Genomic DNA, 8,059 nt, shown 5'->3' with positions numbered 1-8,059 from the left:
AGCAGGGAGAGGTTTAAAATGAGACATCTCAGAAGCAACCAGGAGGAATTTCACTAATATCAGGAAAGAAGAACCAGGAGTGGAGCATGTTCGTTGGTTCCTGGGATCCTGGCCTGCTGAACCTCCTTGATCCAGGAGGCAGGGCTGTGACACCAGAGAAGTGGTGGCAGGACACCAAGAGCCTGAGATAGAGAGTGAGAAAGGTCACATACAGAGAAAGCGGAATGCCTTTGGGCTTGCAGAAGTGGGTACCTTCCTGGCATTTATCTGGAGAGCTAGTTTTGCTGATCCACAGATTGAGAGGTAGAGTACCTTTGGGGCATTTCTTTTTTATTACACTGTTACCACATATATGACTTACTACAAAAGCCCAAAAGATCTCTGTAACGTTACCTGAATAGAGCAAAGGCTAAGGGTCTGTGTGGTTTAACTGCTAAGGACCAGAGAGTGGTGTGATTGTGGACATTGCTGAGAAGAGGTTGTTCTGACCACAGAACTCTATCCAGAGTGTTTCTGATCTTGGATGGCAACCGGCTCACGTGGAGGGTGGCAGCATGTCTGATTTCTGCCTCCGAGGAATCAGCCTGGGGCTGATGTTGAGTTTGAGTTTCCCCTTGTTGCTAAGTGGAAGGTTAGCAGACTGTGAAATTAGAGGGCAGATCATGCCCTCACACTATTGTTACACTTACCTTTCTCTGTCTCTGTCTCTCTCCGGATCCATAACATAACCATCTCCATATCTATACTATCTGTCTCCCTGGATGGCAAAATGACTTTCACTCAGCCTAACCCAAAGGCCAGCCATTAGAATTCACCCGGTGAAACATGGAAGAAAGACCCGATGGTCTGCCTTCTTAGGAGTACAGCTATTGAAAATCCTGCTGTGAAGTTCTGCAACTACACACGTCGGTTCACCATGAATCAGAATGTACTTGACAACTGACAACAGTGGAGACATACAGAGTTCCACTCTGACATTCATGGGTTTACCATGGATCAGAATGCAGTTGACAACGATGGGTATATATTTATATGCGTGATCTGTGAATTACCACAGGGTCTGTCCCCATCACTCCAGGGTACGCTTGCTCAGATAGAAGTTGAATGCCTCTTTGTTCCCCTGTTACTCTTCCCTTTTATAATCAGGACCTTTATAAATCTGATCTTTATTTGTCTTTGGGGATTGGAGTGAGAATGGTCTTATCAGAAAATTATATGCTTCAACATTGTTTGTAGTGCATATTAGTACACATAGTACATACTACTAATGATAAGATGTACCAAAAACAAAAGAAAGCCCAAAGACTGCTGACTTAAGTGTGGTTTGTTGTATTCTAAGGATGCTGCAAATAGTTGATGTTCAGTTGGTAACTGCCAGCTTGAAATTGGGAAGTTTGAAACCACACATTGGTGCTGCGGAAGAAAAGACCTGCCAATCTGGTTCTGTAAAATTAGAACCAAGAAAACCTTGTGTCCAGATCTACCAGGAATTAGACTTGACTTGACGGGACCACACAGCATTTAAATATGTATATAAGGTTGTGGGATTGGCAGCAATATATTTATACAGCCCTACAAAATTATTTTAAAGGTTTTGATGAATACAAAAATAATTTAAAGTTCCTGTAGAGAACTTGAGGACTGCTGAGAAAATATCCAGGGGCAGCCAATCGATTCTCAGGCTAGGAGTTCTAGGATTCTGGATTGAGAAACACACACCTCAAATAGTTCCTCAGTTCTCAGCCTTCCATGGGCAGAGGAAAGCAGGCAAGGGTCTGCTACAACATGCTGCCCCTGACTCTCTTTCACTGGGAAGGCAGCCCCGTTAGGCATCAACAGTGAGGTTCACCCTGTGTTAAGGACAGTGATGGAGCAACGTGGGACTCATTGTCCTAGCTTTGTCCCAGTGCAGAAAGTGAAGGCTAAAAGTGCTAAGAACTCCCTGGATCCCTCTGATTGACTCCAGTGTGAAAGGAGGCTGTGTGCTCTCCAGCTGCAAGGTGGAGATGGCTGTCTTCACTCACCACCCCCAACTCAAGAACAGATGGCTTTTTGACTTGAAAAGGCATCTGAACTTTGTTCTATTTGTTTCTTTAATTACCATATTTTTCTTAACTGAGCTGGAAGTGGTGCTGCTGCTCGATCACCCTGGGAGACCGTAATTAATGCGCACTCAGCACCACACACTCCTCAGTAGCATCTCTGATTAAAGTTTGCTGCTCTTGGCACCACCCCCTGCCCAGAGGTTCACACTTCAGCATGGCCCTCAGCTTCCTCAGTTTGAAGTGGGGCACGCCACCCTGGGCGCACTTTAAATAGAACTGAGCCAGAGGCCGGGCATAGCTCTGCACCTCCTCCCCTCCCACGCTGCTCCCTTACTAGCCTCCCATCTGCCATTTTGGTTTCATCATTCTGTTATTTATTAAGGAACCCTGGTGGCATAATGGGTTAAGTCTTCGGCTACTATCTGCAAGGTCAGTGGTTCAAACTCGCCAGCTGCTCTCTAGCAGAGAGATGGGGCTGTCTGCTCTTGTGAAGACAGCAGGTAGTTCTCTGTCCTGCAGAGTCACGGGAAGTTGGAACGGACTGGGGGCATTGAGTTTGGTTTGGGTTTGAAGGCACATCTTCCATGTCTTTGGTCATGCTGTGACTCTTCTGGAATGTTCTACCTCCTTTTTCCTGACAAGCACAGCACAGAGAAGCCTCACCTATAGTTTCTCCTTTTGTTGCCAAGGCTGTGGGGGGTCTCTCTATACCACGTTTCCATATTCCATGTAGTGTTGTAATCATGAAAGGAGAACATTTATTAAGTCTTAAAGGGACAATTTTGTGTTGTACAAAGTCACAGACTCATCATCTGAATGAGGAAGGGTATTGGCAGGTGGTCAAACTGGTGCCCAAGGGTTCACTAAGATACCAAACTTTATAAAGGGCACAAGTGGGCAAAGGAAACTGTCACAAAAGCATGATGGATGACAGATCAGTGCATCACTGTTATAGGCAGGACTACAGAAGCAGGATTGGGACACGTACATTATTTGATAGAAGGGGTTACAAGATTGATCCAGGGCTGCCTGACCAAGGCCGGCAGACTGAGACTGATAGGGCAAGACTCATGACTATGTGACCCCTGCACTGTCCAGGTATGGTGACTTCCATCCAGGACACACCTAGGCCAGCTCCTGAGAGGGAGGCTGCCCCTTCCAGCGATGGCTGGAGAGTGCTGGGGGCAATCTACCATCCAAGGCACCCTGCCTGAGGGCAAGATTATCTCGATTTTTGGTTAATGATCAGAAAGCATTGAATGAAGGTTTAATCTATGTGAGAATTCTGCAAAGGGATTTTGGGCTGTCACTGCCATCCAGAGCCTTTTGCAAACCAAGTTGCTCAGAATTTAAGTCCTAGTACAATCACCCGCCTTCCCTCCCCCACCAAGCACGGGCTATTACTATGAATAATTCTTTGATCACACAAGCTGTTGGGCTAAGATGGCATCTCATTTAAATGACTATTGTTGGAAAACAAGCCTTTCAGACCCCAGAGCCTATTCTTTCCCACAGTTGCTCACCATTTGACTTAGACACCCCACTTTACTATGTGCCCATATCTTCAGTGATCTCTTCATAGGGGTCAGTACCGATCAAGACCCGCACCATAAGAACTGTTTGTGCATAGATTGGGCTATGAGTAAGTGTGCGCTCAGAATCCATTCACATGTAAGGTTTATAGATCTCTCTGATCTACTTTAGAAGCAGCATTAACCCTTTGAGAAATAACATAAATAACCTCCATGGGACATACGGTACTTGTACGATTCATATTGTTAATCTGGTCAATGGTATAGAATGGAAAATACTAGTTAAAAATAGGAAAGCGGCTCCTTATTCTGGTTAATGTCTTTGAAATCATTCTGAACTGTCATGCTAGAGATGAGTTCTTAACTTTCAGTTGCATAATATACATTTATATCTTTATTATTTCTATGACAGTAATTTTCAGCTTTTCCAAAAGATCCCTTTTGCATGCTTTGGATATTTTCTAATTGTGGAAAATCACAAACTCAACTGGAAAATAGAGAAGAGAGCTCTTATTTAACCATGACCCTACTTGCTAACATTTGCCAAACTTGCTTTTAACTAGCAAAATTACCAATGGTTTTCATGATTAACATTTATTAACAAGACTGTGTTCAAATTTCCCTTTTTTTCAACAATACCCTTGTTTGCTTGAACAAAACTCTAATCAAGATCCTTACATTAGATTTAGTTGACTTGTCTACTAACCCTATAATACATTTCTCAGTTTTACTTTTCATGCCATCTATTTAGTAAGGAAACCAGGTCATTTGTCTACTAGAATTTCCCCCATACTAGATTTGGCTAGTTACATCGTTATGGTGTCATTTGCTGAATATTTTAATCTCCCATTTTTGAAAACGCTTTTTAACATAGAAATGTCTATAGACTGTCCTCTCTTCCAAACTTGGCTCACAACTGAAGTACAGTAGTGATTGTTCTTTTCTTCTTCTGTATCCAGTGAGAAAGTTCAGAAGGGCAGAGAACAAACAAACAAACAAAAACTCCCTGTAGGTTCAGTAGTGCTATAATCCAAAATGGGATACCGTCAATTGCTTCAATATTAAAGTACATCTGAAAACAGCAGTGCACAAACACTGTTTTCCCTATTCCATCTTCAGACATAGTCTATGGTGCAAAAGAAACGCCTCTCCCCAGATCCCGCAGCTGTAGATTTGAACAGTACCCACCTTTGTAAGATGGCAATGACTGACAATAACGAATGTGTGGCTGCTCGTAGAGGTGTTTGCATTTCACAGGAGAGCACGCTTCAAACCATAAGAGGTTTGAAGGTTTGAGGTCCAGTCAGTTATGGCCATTGGGATTTGGAATGTTTTCTAGCTGATTTTTTCCCTCTGTGGCAGCTTTAAGCAGTGCTGTGCTGGGACTTGTTTACGTAGGCTTGAGAGAGCAGATTGCTGCATTTTCATTGGTAGCTTGGAATATGCCAAAGTGGGGACATTTACGCCAGGGAAATCAGAAAATGCTATAAATCGGCCTCCTCCTTCTCTGCCCCCCTACTCCAGATGGCTGGCTGTTAAACATGAGTCAACATATCATTGGATTTAGGCGTTAAACATGAAAATATATACGGAGAATGCTTGAGATGTACACTTCACTTTCTGCCCGTAAATATTTTTTTTCCAACACCAAAATAAAATAACTAAAGCTATGTTATTATTAGAACCCGAAAGACCAAGAAAATGGAACTTGTCATTCCACAGTGCCCTTTCCCCATCCTTGACCTGGTCAAGACGATCAGAAAACCCTCAACTTAGAAGAGGTTTCTCTTTTAATAATGTCACAAAAGGATCCTAATATATCCTGAGCAGAAAGTGACCGACACCTTTCTCAGGCAGGGAAGAATTCCCAGCTCAGTCAGTTGTGACAGGGAGAAGACCAATTCTAGGGAGAAGACCAATTCTAGGCTCCAGGGTCAAAGATGGTGTGTCAGGCTGGACTGCCTAGAGAAAAAAAACACCACCGTGGCACTCATCTGAGCACAAGAAAGAACTTTGTAACAGGAAACAACTTTACATCACAAAGGCGCCCCAGCCCTGTTTAACACAGGTTCATAGGTCTAATGCTAGCTGGGGCCCTCCTCAGACTCACCTAACTGCAGGCCGATGACACCCAAAGATGACGCCAGAAGCAGGGAGATCACAGGCTAGCAGGTGCAGTCAGTGGACTAAAGGCCAGTGGAAATGTGGCAGGACACTGGCACCCACAAGGGGCCCTGCCTGGAGGCAGACACAGAGTCCCAGCAAGCAGGAAGACAAAAGAAAGAGGCAGTTCCCAGTGCCCCTCACTCTTACACATCAGGCCACACCCACAGGGAGGTGTCTTCAGGCTACCACTTGATGGACAGCTTGGGCCCCTCGCCTCCCTCCACACAGCTGTCATCAAGTTGACATAAACTCTAACTACCACAGTGGGGCTGGCTTCACAATAACCTTTTATAAGTGCTTTGAATGTAAGTTGCTCATTCGTGAGATGAGGACAATCGCAGGTATCTCTTGGTGCTGTATATACCTAATGATGTCATATAAGGAGAATGTCTCCCATAGGTATTTTATAATTGAAAACAATTCATTGTAATACTTCTTTTTAAGAATTTTTTTAATGGATACTATACCTCATGACATGGATTCGTTTTCACATAGCCACCTGCTTGCCTCTCTTCTGGAAATATTACCAAATAAACATCTATATTAAGGTAAATGTCAGGAGAAGGTCCCTTACATGGAGTTTTCCAACAGGTGTGTCTGAAATATTGATTTCACAGGCCACGGCGCTGCCTTAGACCCTGGGCCAGATGTCTCTGTGAGTTGGAGTCGACTTGATGGCAGTGTTGGCTTGGTTTTTAGCCCACCTATATTTTAACTTAGGAGCCTGGTGGCATAGCGGTTACTTGCTGTGCGGCTAACCACAAAGTCAGCTGTTCGAAACCACCAGCGGTTCCCTGGGAGACAGACAAGGCTTTCTACTCCCCCAAAGAGTTACAGTCTCAGAAACCAGCAGGGACGGTTCTACCCTGTCCTCTAGGGACAGGGCATGGGTCAGAGTTGCCTCGATGGCAATGCGTTTCGTTTGGGTGTTTGATCTTGTGCTTGATTGACAGTACTTGGAAACGGTTCTTCAGACTCAGTAGGGTGGACCAGCATGAGGGGGTCCTCTGAGTCACTCCCAGTGACATGTGCTTAAAAGCTATTTAAAAATATACTAATGTAAATGTGCTCTCCTTTAGGCCCAGTGCATTCCAGAATGCTTAATTGGGAAAGAGAAGAGCTTGGTTGTTTTTTTCTGTCCTTTTAAATATTTAACTAATATATACACATATATACTTACAAATATATATTTGTAAAATGCATCCACTGGCTGACTTTATATTGTCCATTTTCATTAACAGTCACACCTTGCTTTAAAAAAAGAAAAGAAGAGAAATATCAGCCAGTGTTGCTGAACTTCGGTGAAAAGAGGGGGATCACAAAACAAAGCAAACAAAACAGAAATAATAATTTAAATTTTCTGAAAATAATCCTTTGGAAGAATGACCTGGTGAATTTCTTAAAAATACAGCCATTGAAAATTCTATGGAGTGCCATTCTATTCCCCACGCTTCTGTCAGTTTGTCATGCTGTGGCAGCTTGTGTGTTGTTGTGATGCCGGAAGCGAGGCCCCTGGTGTTTCACATACTACGGTGAGCAGCTTCGGCAGCACTTGCAGCCCAGGAGCAGACTAGGCAGAAGGAGTAGGTGACTCGCTTCTGAAAGACCTAACAACAGCATGGGCAGTGCTCCTCGGACGCACAGGGAGCACTGGGGGCTGGAATTGACTAGATGGCAAAACCCAACACAGGTCATTTCAAAGAGGGCTCGTGGAACCGAGACCAAGAGCTCTGAATGCTGTCACCAAAGATTAAGATTCTCCAGGGAATTCCATAGTCATTCAATAGTGCTATGCGTCTTTCCTGGGGAGATACAAGATTAAACAAACAAAGGAAAACAAAAAACCTCGCTTCCTTACTCCTAGCAATCCTGTCTGGACAGGGCAGAACTGGCCCAGTAGGTTTCCAAGACCGTAACTCTTTATGGGAGTAGACAGCCTCGTCTTCCTCCCAAGGAGCTGCTGGTGTTTTCAAACTGCTGACCTTGTGGTGAGCAGCCCAACATGTAACCACTGTGCCACATGGGGGATTTGTTGATTGGGTTGGAAAGATTCCTAAGGGAACACCTGTAAAAATCTGGGAAGAATGACTAGAACAGGTGATATCTGAACTAAGACACCCGCCACCCCCTCTTGCTGGTGTAGGAAGGCAGAGAATCCACTCCAAACCACTGCAGCCAAGAGCATAGAATTCCCTCTTTCTCCAACACCTAGACCCACGGCTTTCCTCCCAGGAGGAGGAGAAAGTCATGGCTTCTCGTCCTTTCTCCAGGTGCTTGCTGCCGTAGCTAAGTCCTAAGCGAATGTTATTGAGAAGT

At 44.3% G+C, this 8,059-nt stretch overlaps 1 non-coding gene across 1 annotated transcript; it reads left to right on the top strand.

The window, feature by feature from the left end:
• The first annotated feature begins 7,431 nt into the window (after positions 1-7,431).
• LOC115872458 lies at positions 7,432-7,561 on the top strand. Its single transcript, XR_004047858.1, has one exon. It is a non-coding gene; the product is annotated as a small nucleolar RNA SNORA25 (small nucleolar RNA).
• Positions 7,562-8,059: the final 498 nt, after the last annotated feature.

Source organism: Echinops telfairi, unplaced genomic scaffold, assembly GCF_000313985.2.
Source record: "Echinops telfairi isolate 266 unplaced genomic scaffold, ASM31398v2 ScPeMD7_7424;HRSCAF=8462, whole genome shotgun sequence".
Classification (NCBI taxonomy): Eukaryota; Metazoa; Chordata; class Mammalia; order Afrosoricida; family Tenrecidae; genus Echinops; species Echinops telfairi.
The sequence above is the reverse complement of the archived record's forward strand: the minus strand, read 5'-3'. Positions and strand labels throughout refer to the sequence as shown.